This window comes from Phoca vitulina, unplaced genomic scaffold, assembly GCF_004348235.1.
Source record: "Phoca vitulina isolate PV1807 unplaced genomic scaffold, GSC_HSeal_1.0 scaffold67, whole genome shotgun sequence".
In the NCBI taxonomy this organism is placed as follows: domain Eukaryota; kingdom Metazoa; phylum Chordata; class Mammalia; order Carnivora; family Phocidae; genus Phoca; species Phoca vitulina.
The window spans coordinates 8924915-8937148 of NW_022589770.1; positions in this window are offsets into that span (position 1 = coordinate 8924915).

Sequence of the window (12234 nt, forward strand, 5' to 3'; positions counted from 1 at the left end):
AACATATTTAAGAAGAGAATCAATGTAAGTGAGAGGGAAGACAATCCTACCTCCATTTCTCCCCCAAATACACATCTTGAAGTTAAACATCACATATCTACACTTGACTAAGTGTGTTTACTACAAGAGAGCCCTAATCTCTCAAGGTGTTTTCCCTGAGGTGGCAATTTAGCTGAGCCTTCAAGAAGCCATTCTATCTTTTTTTTTTTTTTTTTTTTTTTTTTTTTTAATATGGTTGCTTCTAGTGATGTGTTATATGGTAAGAATAGTCTTCACAGCCATAGGCTAATGGTGGCACTAGTTTTGCCACTAAATAAGCCCATTGATCTGAGACAATATTATGTAACCTTCTATGTCAGTAAATGTAATTTTCAAAAAGCCTTTAGCCACTGCTCTTGGCAAAGACATTGCAGGCAGGAAAGGCCAAACTATATTTGGAATAGTTGTCAGTTCTGGTGAATACAGATAATTAACTTTGCCAAGGTAGAAAGGATATAACAAAATTAAATTGAAAACATGTAACCCTTATCACCTGAAAGAATGATACAAATGGAGAATTTGTAGAATCTCTCAGTATAGACATCATGTAAGTAGCTGGAAATACCACTTGACTGTTTACTGCATTTTTTTTTTTTTTCCAAGGAGGGATGGACAACCAAGTGAAATAAAAGAAATGTAATGGGAATCACAAACTTCTGCATCTTTTAAAGTCATGGATTGCATTGAAAATTTCAATAATTTCTCCCAGGATGAAGTATTACTTACAATTTACTTATGATTACTTGATTTACTATGATTTGGTAAGGAGAGATGGGGAGCAGTTTTGGGGCTAACTTGGCTTTTTCTTTTATTTTTTTAAGATTTTATTTATTTATTTGAGAGAGAGAGAGACAGAGCATAAGTTGGAGGGAGAAGGATTTCAGGACTGTGAGATAATGACCTGAGCCTAAACCAAGAGCTGGCTGCTTAACCAACTGAGCCACCGAGGCACCACTCAACCTTACTTTTTCTAACATCATCTTTCTACATCTCAGATTAGGAAACCACTGTGAGAAGTATTCCACCAGGTAAGTATGTCCATTCTAATAATGCAGTAAAATACCAAGCAAATAAGCACAAACTGGGTCAGTGTACCAATAGTATCCAATATAAGAGCTTTGTGCTAGAATTCCATATATTATCTCATCCCATAAGTTGCCCTCTAACAAGGAGGCCATAACAGCAATTCAGGACATCTGGTATCAGTGTTTAGTGAAACTGCATTTAGCAGACAAAATATCTAGTATTCCTCTTTCTCCATTGAGGAAGGATTGAAGGGCATTGCCATGTTCCTCCTAAATAAAAACAGCCTCCACCTTAATCAGTGTACTTTGGGTCTGATTACAGAATTGGGTTTAAGAAGTAAAGAAGAGATTGCAATTTGTCCCTTGTAGCAGCTGACTACAGCTTTTATCACCTTTACTTTAAAATTTTTAATCACATAAATGAAGCAACATCCCAGATGACAGGCTATTTTGCCCTTAGCTCTTAAGTCTATTATCTCTACTCTTTGTCCTCCTAAATAACCCTTGATTTACCTGGCTAATTTCCAATGAAAATTTAAGATTGAGAGCTCCTATGTTTTCTCCTTTGTTTTCTCACCCACTCTAGTCCAAAATATTTCATTACATAATGTTTTTAGGTATGTTTAAATAAGATTCAGTTAAAGACCCCAAAAATCACACAGCAAATTTGTCATTGGCGCCTTTTACCTGCTTCCAATTTTCTGCAGTTTTATCTTAACCTAAATCTTACACTATTCTGCTTAAAGATAAGGCTCACACTACTGCTTCACAATGATATTCAAATAGAGCATTCAATTAAAAAAATATAAAATTTTATTTGAACATTAAATAGTCATTTAAAGTACATTTCTACTTTACCTTTGTAGATAACATGTAGAATAATCCAATTAGGAACCAGGAGAATTTAGATGCAATTATTTTTTTTCTTAAATATATCCAAATGATAAATCATTTTAAATGCACAATTATAATAAATCATTATCTATATACAGTTATGATGGCAAGTAGGTAATTTAAAACACCTAGTTTTTTTTTTTAATTAATTTATTTATTTGAGAGAGAGAGAGGAAGAGAGAGACCATGCAAGGGGGAGGGGCAGAAAGAGAGGGAGAGAGAGTCTTAAGCAAACTCCATGCTGAGTGTAGAGCCTGATGTGGGGCTTGATCTCATGATCCTGAGATCATGACCTGAGCTGAAACCAACAGTTGGAAGCTTAACCTACTACACCACCCAGCTGCCCCTAAAACACTTAGTTTTTAAGGTAAATTTATTCTTTTAGTGGAATATATTTATGTGTGGTATAAATATCTAAATAATTTTCTTTATATATTAGGTTCACATCCATTCTTTTTTTTAACCTCATTCTAATAATGCTTCTTTTATTTTCTACTACTATAGCAAGTTCTTTCTATATCTTCACTCTTTGTGATTAATAAAATGTCCTAGAAAAATATAGAATCCTGACAAATCAAATATCTTTTATTTTCTTGAGTTTTAATGTATACTTAGAGAAATATGACCCATTTATTTAATATTATTAGCTGAAAATGAAAGCTATTGCTGGAGGTCTTTAGCTACATAAAGAGGTATCAAAGTTCACATGTTAAGTGTAGTCAGTGTGTACGATCAGTCATCATTTCCTGCAAGCTGAAGGAACCATACAGAACACCTCTAGCCATTGAAAATAATTGTGTTCCCCAGTTCATGCACTATCAGGACTCATATGTATTAAAAATATATTGATTGTTATTTTGTTTCAATTCTTAAAGGAACCCCTGTAATTTCTTCTGTATTATCCTCTGGTTCTGGGCGATGGTTGTCTGTTTTACTTTCTTCTATGTTTAAGTAGAAAACTAAGAGATAGCCAAGTGTGTCAGAGCTGAGTATATTTTTTCATATCAGATGTTTCTTAGAAATATGCAATGTGCAAGCAATCAGCAGTAATACTTTAACATACTTAATCTTAAGTATCAAGCTGCAGTCTACTTTTCCCTAATACACTTAAAACCATATGGTTGTTTCTGTTTTTGGTGTCAATTTGGTTGGGTGGGCAATACTTAGGCACAACACGAGACATTTTCATTCATTCTTAAAAGGTCTTTATTCACACTTGAGCTAAAGCAGCTGGTGGAGGGTTAGAGAGCACTCGAGTCACCAAATCTCTGGATATTGCTTTCTGCTGCACCATCTGTGCCCTGTTAAATATTCTTGATTTTTGCCAAGTTTGGGCCAATTTATATGTTAAGTCAGTTACTGAAATCAGGATCCAAGAAGCTTCAGGGAGGAAAAAAAGTGATATTAAACTGCACAACTCTTATACATTAATCATTAGTATTGGAATGGGAAGTTCAAGTACTGCCACTCAAAAGACCGTTGTGAGAAATCAGGCTCCCTGGATTTTGGGAGGACTGTGAACGTGAATTATTTTTCAGAACCATTCACCCCAGAGAAATGTACCCCATCCTAATCTTTCAAGATAGAGAGTGAATTTTGTATCGGATGCTACAGAGCAGCTGCAGACTCAGGTCTGTTCACAAATGCTTTTTAATCTTCTATGCACCATAGCCTAGTAAGACCTAATATAGTGGCTAATTACTTTGGTAGCTTAACAATTTTACAGTCTTGTACCTGACAACAGCTTCAAATAACACAGATTAGCCAGTATGTAACTTCTCATTTTAAGAAGTATAGCATTCTAAATTGCCACATGGAACAAAGACTCAAATTAGGAATCTTGCGCTTGCTATCCTGCTCTTGAGATATTGATTTTCAATAGTGAACAAGAATGTGTTGCTATTTCAAAATTAAAATGAAGTCTTAGGATATAAAAGTCAAATTACATTACCTTTTTAGATTCCTTTGATTAGTGAGATATAAAGTTTCATTGAGACTAATAGCCAGCCAGGTGTGGAAAACACTAAGATTTGAGCCGGAAATTTTATTTTTTATTTTTTTATTTTTTATTTTTTTTCAAGATTTTTTATTTATTTATTTGAGAGAGAATGAGAGAGAGCAAGCACATGAGATGGGGGAGGGTCAGAGGGAGAAGCAGACTCCCCGCCGAGCAGGGAGCCTGATGCGGGACTCGATCCAGGGACTCCAGGATCATGACCTGAGCCGAAGGCAGTCGCCCAACCAGCTGAGCCACCCAGGCGCCCCGTGAGCTGGAAATTTTAGAGACTGAATAAAGGAGAAAAACAGAAAAGACCAGTGGATGGTTAAGAAATACAGGAGAAAAAAAAACAAATATATTTCCCCTGAATACTTAGCAAACTATATAACATGAAATAATACTTAATCTAACTGGAATTTTATTTAGTGAAAGATCAACATATTCTAATATAACTAATGAGACTGGTGTTAGCTAATACTTGCCAATGATCTTCTATGTGCCTGGTACTCTGCTGAATGCATTCATTATCTCATTTTATCTACTCAAGCCATATAAGTGTAGACACTCTTAAGTATGCATTAGAAGCCATATATTTCAGTGTCTTATACACAAAAGATAGTAACAATATGTTTACTGACATCAAAGCCATTTCAAATTCATTCTCTGTCAAGAGTGCCTATTAAATCATATACAAGTACCTTAATCATGGGTTCAACAATCACCTCATATTATCTGAGGCTACAACTCACATCCCATATTATAAAGGACTGAGACTATATTTTATTTTTTTTATGTTGCTCTGAAATGAGTGGTAACATATTCTGCAAAGAAATAACATTAAGTACCTTGTCCACACAAAAACAAAGATATAAACTTTGGCCTACTGCCAAAATACCAAAACAAATTGGTAAAGCATATCTTTAGAATTATTTAAAACTCTGCCAAGTTTTCAATGCTTACAGCTAAAACAACAGTATTTTCTGGGATTAAATGTTTAGTTTTATTTGCCACAAGCAAAGTGATGAATCACTTAATCTCTACTGGGATGTCCAGGTATCTCTGTCATGATTCTCAAGATGCAGATAGTACTATTAAGTTTCAAAGTATTCCAGGAATCAGGGAGATTGTGTGAATAAACTGAATAACTCAAATAGATTTTTTTTTAAAAGCTTTTCTTTATTTTGAGAAAGAGAGAGAAAGAGAAAGTGAATAAGTGGGGGGAAGGGCAGAAGCAGAGGGTGAGAGAAAATCCCAAGCAGACTCCCTGCCAAGTGTGGAATTGGCAAGCAAGACTTGATCTCACAGACACTGAGATCACAACCTGAGCCAAAATCAAGAGTCAGACACCCAACTGACTGTGCCACCCAGGCAACCCAAAGAGATTGTGGTTTTTAAATTACTTTTAAATTTGAGAAAGAGAATCAGATATATTTTCTTAGAGGAAGTAAATATAAGTTTCAAAATTCAATATGATCTAAAAGTTTCTGAGAAACTACCATAAATAATATTAAAATTGGGAAAATTTATTGAGTTTATGTAATTTCTCCAGGCTAGAATACCAAACCATAATGTAAAATTAAAAAAAAAACACACACAAAGTGTTCCACACATGATTTTTATTTAAATGCACAACTTTCCCAGTCTATGAATGGTAAGAAGGAGAGTGAAGTAGAATAATGTATATTTTTAAGTAACAACTCAAGTATGGAATTACCCAAACTGCCTTCTACAAGACAATCACATTCAGTAGACACCATGCCCTTCAAATAGTAAAGTAGGATCTAAATGAATGACAACATACTTCGTCAATAAGAACCAAACATCTAACCAGCATGGGTGTATTAAAGTTGATAGTGGTGGTGCAAAGATGATTTTACATAATAATCATAATATCATTTAATATTTTATCAAGAACTCATGAAGTATCAAAAACTCATTAAATATCATCTCTAAAAATCATGGATTGAAAATGATCTATATTCTATATCATCATGATAATAAATTTAATATGATTTTCATAGAGACTTTTATTTATATCTGCCAGAATACCAGTTTACCACAATCTTTTTGGATTTTTTTTATTTATCATATAATTTTGAAAATAAACTTAGACTACTATTTTGATGTTTTAAGATTCTCATAGTTGTCTTAAAGTTACAGAATAAATCTTCAGTGATTTTGAAAAACAAAATAATTGCTAGTGTTTAAAATGTCTATTCTCTAAAAACAGGAATAAATGTTGAGATTTAAGCAAAATAATACTTACTGATAGAATGGTTTATAATCTTCTGCATGACTTAAAAATATAGACTTCTGGGGCACCTGGGTGGCTCAGTTGGTTAAGCATCCAACTCTTGATTTCGGCTCAGGTCTTGATCTCAGAGTGGTGAGTCCAAGCCCCGTGTTGGGCTCTACATCAGGCATGGAGCCTACTTAAAAAAAAAAAAAAAAAAAGTAATAATAGACTTCTGAGAAAACTTAACTAAGTTTAGGCATTATTTTTTTTCTATATTATAGGAAAACCTGGAGTAAATAATTATTAAGGAAATTAATATTCAATATTACAGTGTTCAAAACATTGCTTTCTTTGTTGTTTTGGTAGACAATTAATTTTTAAAAGGAAGAAAATGTTTCAAAAATATCATGGATGTAAAACTCTCAGAATTAAAGGTCTCATTGTCCCAAAAGGATATTTTGATAGAAAGAGATGCATTGTTCAATACCATAATTTAATACCAATATGTGTGTCTTAAAAGAATCATTTTCTAAAGAAATAAAACTGATTTTCTGAATTCACAAGACCTAAGAGTAGGAGAAAATTGGTGCATCTACCTGGCAATTTCCACATAGGTTATAGATACTGATTAAGGTGGCGAGTGATTTAAAATCACTTTAAAACCAATGTCTTTCTTTTTTTTTCTTAAAAAAAAAGCCAATGTCTTTCTTAAAATAACTTACTTAGAGAATAACAATGAAGTCCATTCTAAGTTACTTTTAAGTAAATAATCTTTATCTTGATTTAAATATCTGAACATGAGTGTTCAGGAATACAGACTGATGTTTACTTTTCCATAGTAATTAATATTCTCACTAATATCTGAAACACAGAATACCTGATAATGATAATAATTTGTTTAAAAACATAAATTGTGAAAGTTCTCTTTATCTGAAGTAATGGTTAGCTCTCCTGCTGATATATGGGGCAAATTTTAAATGAATTAACTTCTGTGAAGTCTAAATCAGTGCAAACCACCATTTTCCAATAATAAAACTGTCTGTTTTGTTAGAATTTATTTCAGAGAGGAAACAAAAATATTTTGAAGAAATATAGACAAGTTCATTATCTCTAGAGTATTAAAAAGTACTGAAATGTTTCTCATTTAACAAAACCAAGGCCCAAAATATTTCCAATCATACTCATACTTCTAAATACCACCAAGATTAAAAATAAAATGAAAATCTCATGACTTAATTCCTAAAGCAGTTAAAATATCTAAGAAGTGTTATATAAACAAAGAAACAAGCAAAAACCAACACACGGCAAACAACTTTTCCTAAATGTAAATACTCAGGAGCCTTTAAAATGTTTAAATTTTTCTATAGAGTCATAATGTGTCTTTGCAAAGAAGATAAATAAACACATAATAAAAAGAGAGGAAGAGTATTTTGAGATATGTAAAAGAAATTTATGTTGTACCAAATGGAGTATTGGAATGAAAGATGGAAGAATAAAACCTGACACACAAGTCTCGCTTCTGGATAATTAGAGGAATAGTACAAATATTATCTGTTAGGTGAAACTGGATAGAAGCTGTTTTTCCTGAAAGAACATGAGTATGTTTAATATAAGGAAATAAAAATTTAGATGCAGAGTGTGGAAGTGGAATCAGGATCAGAGATACAGATTTAAGAGAAATCAGAGTTAACATTTGAAGTGATGTGGAAAGAACTAAACAAAAAGTTTCAAAAGGATAAGATCTTAGTTATATTTCTTTTTTCCAAATTTATCCTATGAAGAGGAGCAATCTCCCAACACACACACCATATGTCATGGAAAACTAAGGCTCAGAGCAGTGAACTCAATGTCTTGAGTTGTAAGAGCAAATCAACATTTAAGATTCCAAGACTTCAGCTGTTGATAACACCTCATTCCCTATGAAAGTGTTGTTTAAAAGTAAGGAAAATAACTGAGGTAAAATATTGCTATTGAAAAAGTTCAACAAATATTATTCAAATGGATAAAAGAACAAAGAAGTAATACAATTTAATGAGTCACTACTTAAAAAATAGATTTAAAAAATCCAGGTCTTATAAATAATATGATTCAAAAGGAGGTTGGGAGATCATCAACATATATCTAAATACGTGTTTAGAAATGAGAGCATATATAGATATTGATCCAAAATTAATGAAAATCTGATTTATATTTTGAAGAGAGTGATTTAAAAGTTGGCATATATAGGTTTCATGCAGCTACAGGTGATGGCATTTGTAGTCAGATCTTAATGGAAACTTTCAACACAGTTATTATGGAATACCAACACACCAAACAGCCATGGGCAGATGCCAAGTCTGTCTTCAAACCCAGATGTAGAATTCCTTCTTGATAAGATTCAAAGCTTCTCTGTATAAACAAGTTACATTGAAGAGTCCTGTAATGGATAAGTTTAATTCACTTATTTACCCCTGAAAGATGCTTTTAAAACAGGATTTTTTTTTCCTTTTAACTACCAGCTTTTTAATACAATATTATTATTTCATAGTATGCTGATAATGTCAGTAACTGAATGTAAGACCAGAGTTTCACCTGGATAACTGGTCTCCTTGTCTTCAGAATGTAAAAGACAAACTTGCTTTGATCTGTGCTGCATCTGAAACATACTGGCTCTGACTCCATTCCCTCTCCTGGGTTTTGGAAATCTTAGAACTGCATTAGGATGTGGGGAAATGTTCTTCCCACGAGATTCACTAGCTTGACAATGGGTAATAAAAACCTGGATACAAATGTCTTACAGGACAACAGAAGTACAGTAAATAAAGCTTTTAGAAAGGGAAAAATGAGCTCCAATTAATATACTTTATATATTTGTGTGTGTTTGCAGAAGAGTGAGATGGAGAGGGAAGGGGGTTGCTTTGAAGGAGCAATGAAAGCAGGGAATTAATTTTATCATTAGTATACATATTTAGTGTAATTTTAATGAACACAAAGCAGATATTTTTATTGTGCAAAGTATAATAAAAACAATACAGCAAAGAAAATGACAGGAGCAAGAAAACCAACGGATTCTGAAATCAAAAACTTAACAGTTATGGAGAATTAGGGAACATAATAAGCTCTTTAGTTTTCATATGTAACTATAAATGGAGATAGAAAAATCATTTAAGAATAAAAGAAATTCTTAATGTAGACCAAAAGACTTAGAAAACTTATTAATGTGTTTAATTTTAAAAAATCATAAAGGCTTTTTTTTGAATTATGGGTCAGAGTCTCACTTAGGCAATATTAAAATGTGTTTTAGGAGAGGCCAAGGACTCTTACCATAATAAAATAAAATTACTAAGAACCACAAAGATCAGCACAAAAGCTGGATCTTCTCCAAGAAATCTTGGCGTGACAAAGTAGATCAATTTATAAACTGGATCTAATTTACTAGAAGGCCAGCCAATTAGACTTAATATTTTCTTGAATATACATTACAGTTTTAGAGAAGCAAAAATATGAAGCATTTATTTTATCAAGGAAGTTTGAGAAATTTTTCTTGAAAATCTGATAACAGCTACTAAAATCGCATTTTGAGATTTTCTAACTTATAAGATGCTATGAGTGATAGTAGTTACACTGGTTCATTTCCTGTCCCCTATTCTGTAAATATCAATGTATTACTTAACTGTTGTTCAAATGTATTTTCACATCAATGTATTGCAAAGTAACTTTTTCTTAAAGATTAAAATTTGATCTAAAATCTCCAATTAATAGTTTTCAAAAAATATAACATGCTAAAAAAAAAACACAAGCATATTAAATATGACCAAATTGAAGCCAAAGGCCAGTTATAAAAGTATTTATGTTATTTCCATTCAATTTGGTTATTTACTCAGGACCTTCTATGCATCAGGAACAAATAGGATTGTGATGATGAATGAGGCCATATTTATTGTATTTACTTGAGCTTTCATCCAAACAGCTATTTTTGAATTAGTCACAAAATTTGTTGGTAACTAAAAGCAAAGTTTACATAATTTTCCCTTATTTCTCTTATCCAAATTAAATTTGAGGAATTAACTTCTTTTTGAAATTTATATTTTTCATCTTTTTATTATTAAAGTTTCCAAAAATACAGAGTAGTTTAAAATAATAAAATTATCATATAGACTCATCAATTAATATTTTTTGCATTTCCTTTAACATCTCTCTCTATATATACATATCATCATCTATTTAAACTATCTAATTTATTTGTCCATCTGTCTTTGCCTTTTTTATTTTATTGAATCATTTATAAGTAAGTAGTCCATATTCAAATTTGTTGAACCACTATTTACTCAAAAATCACACATTACATATGTTTCTTAAATCTCTTTAGATTCTTTAAATGTAATATAAACATTTCTACACTATTCGGGGACTTTCTGTTTGTTTTTTGTTTTTTTTGGAACTATTAAGATAGTTTTGTAGACTATACTAAAGTCTAGATTTGTCTGCTTTTATCTTTGTAGTGTTGTTCAGTTTGTTCCTTCATATACTGTATTCTTTATGAAAAGGTCTAAAAATGGGATCAGTTCCAAGTTACATATACTTTGTTGAAAAGACATCATAGTTCATTGGCTAGTTCATTTACGGTCAAATTGTCCTACTACAAATCATGCTAAGTTGGATGACCTGATTTCTTTGGAGACAGGGTGATCTAAAAGTTCATTTTTACCTCTGATATTAGTAACATTTAGGATGATGCCTAACCCAGTAATGACATGGGCCTGCATAATTATTGCTTTGAGGGCTAAATCACACAAATTTTCTTAATTCATCTTGTTCACATTATTAATAAGTGTTCTTTACAGAGGACTAGAGCTAATTTCATAGAGCTAATCTCAATTATGATAAACTGCAATGCTCTTTTTTTAAGTAATATATAAGCTTGATTATTTTTCTTTTTTTTTTTAATTTTTTTATTGTTATGTTAATCCCCTTACATTACATCATTAGTTTTAGATATAGTGTTCCATGATTCATTGTTTGTGCATAACACCCAGTGCTCCATGCAGAACGTGCCCTCCTCAATACCCATCACCAGGTAACCCATCCTCCCACCCCCCTCCCCTCTAGAACCCTCAGTTTGTCTTTCGGAGTCCATCGTCTCTCTCATGGTTCTTCTCCCTCTCCGATTTTCCCCCCTTCATTCTTCCCCTCCTGCTACATTCTTCTTCTTCTATTTTTCTTTCTTAACATATATTGCATTATTTGTTTCAGAGGTACAGATCTGAGATTCAACAGTCTTGCACAATTCACAGCGCTTACCAGAGCACATACCCTCCCCAGTGTCCATCACCCAGTCACCCCATCCCTCCCACCCCACCCCCCACTCCAGCAACCCTCAGTTTGTTTCCTGAGATTAAGAATTCCTCATATCAGTGAGGTCATATGATACATGTCTTTCTCTGTTTGACTTATTTCGCTCAGCATAATACCCTCCAGTTCCATCCATGTCGTTGCAAATGGCAAGATCTCATTCCTTTTGATGGCTGCATAATATTCCATTGTATATATATACCACCTCTTCTTTATCCATTCATCTGTTGATGGACATCTTGGCTCTTTCCACAGTTTGGCTATTGTGGACATTGCTGCTATAAACATCGGGGTGCACGTAGCCTTTCGGGTCCCTACTTTTGTATCTTTGGGGTAAATACCCAGGAGTGCAATTGCTGGATCATATGGTAGCTCTATTTTCAACTTTTTGAGGAACCTCCATACTGTTTTCCAGAGTGGCTGCACCAGCTTGCATTCCCACCAACAGTGTAGGGGGGTTCCCCTTTCTCCGCATCCCCGCCAACATCTGTCATTTCCTGACTTGTTAATTTTAGCCATTCTGACTGGTGTGAGGTGGTATCTCATTGAGGTTTTGATTTGGATTTCCCTGATGCCGAGCGATATTGAACACTTTTTCATGTGTCTGTTGGCCGTTTGGATGTCTTCTTTGGAAAAATGTCTGTTCATGTCTTCTGCCCATTTCTTGATTGGATTCTTTGTTCTTTTGGTGTTGAGTTTGATGAGTTCTT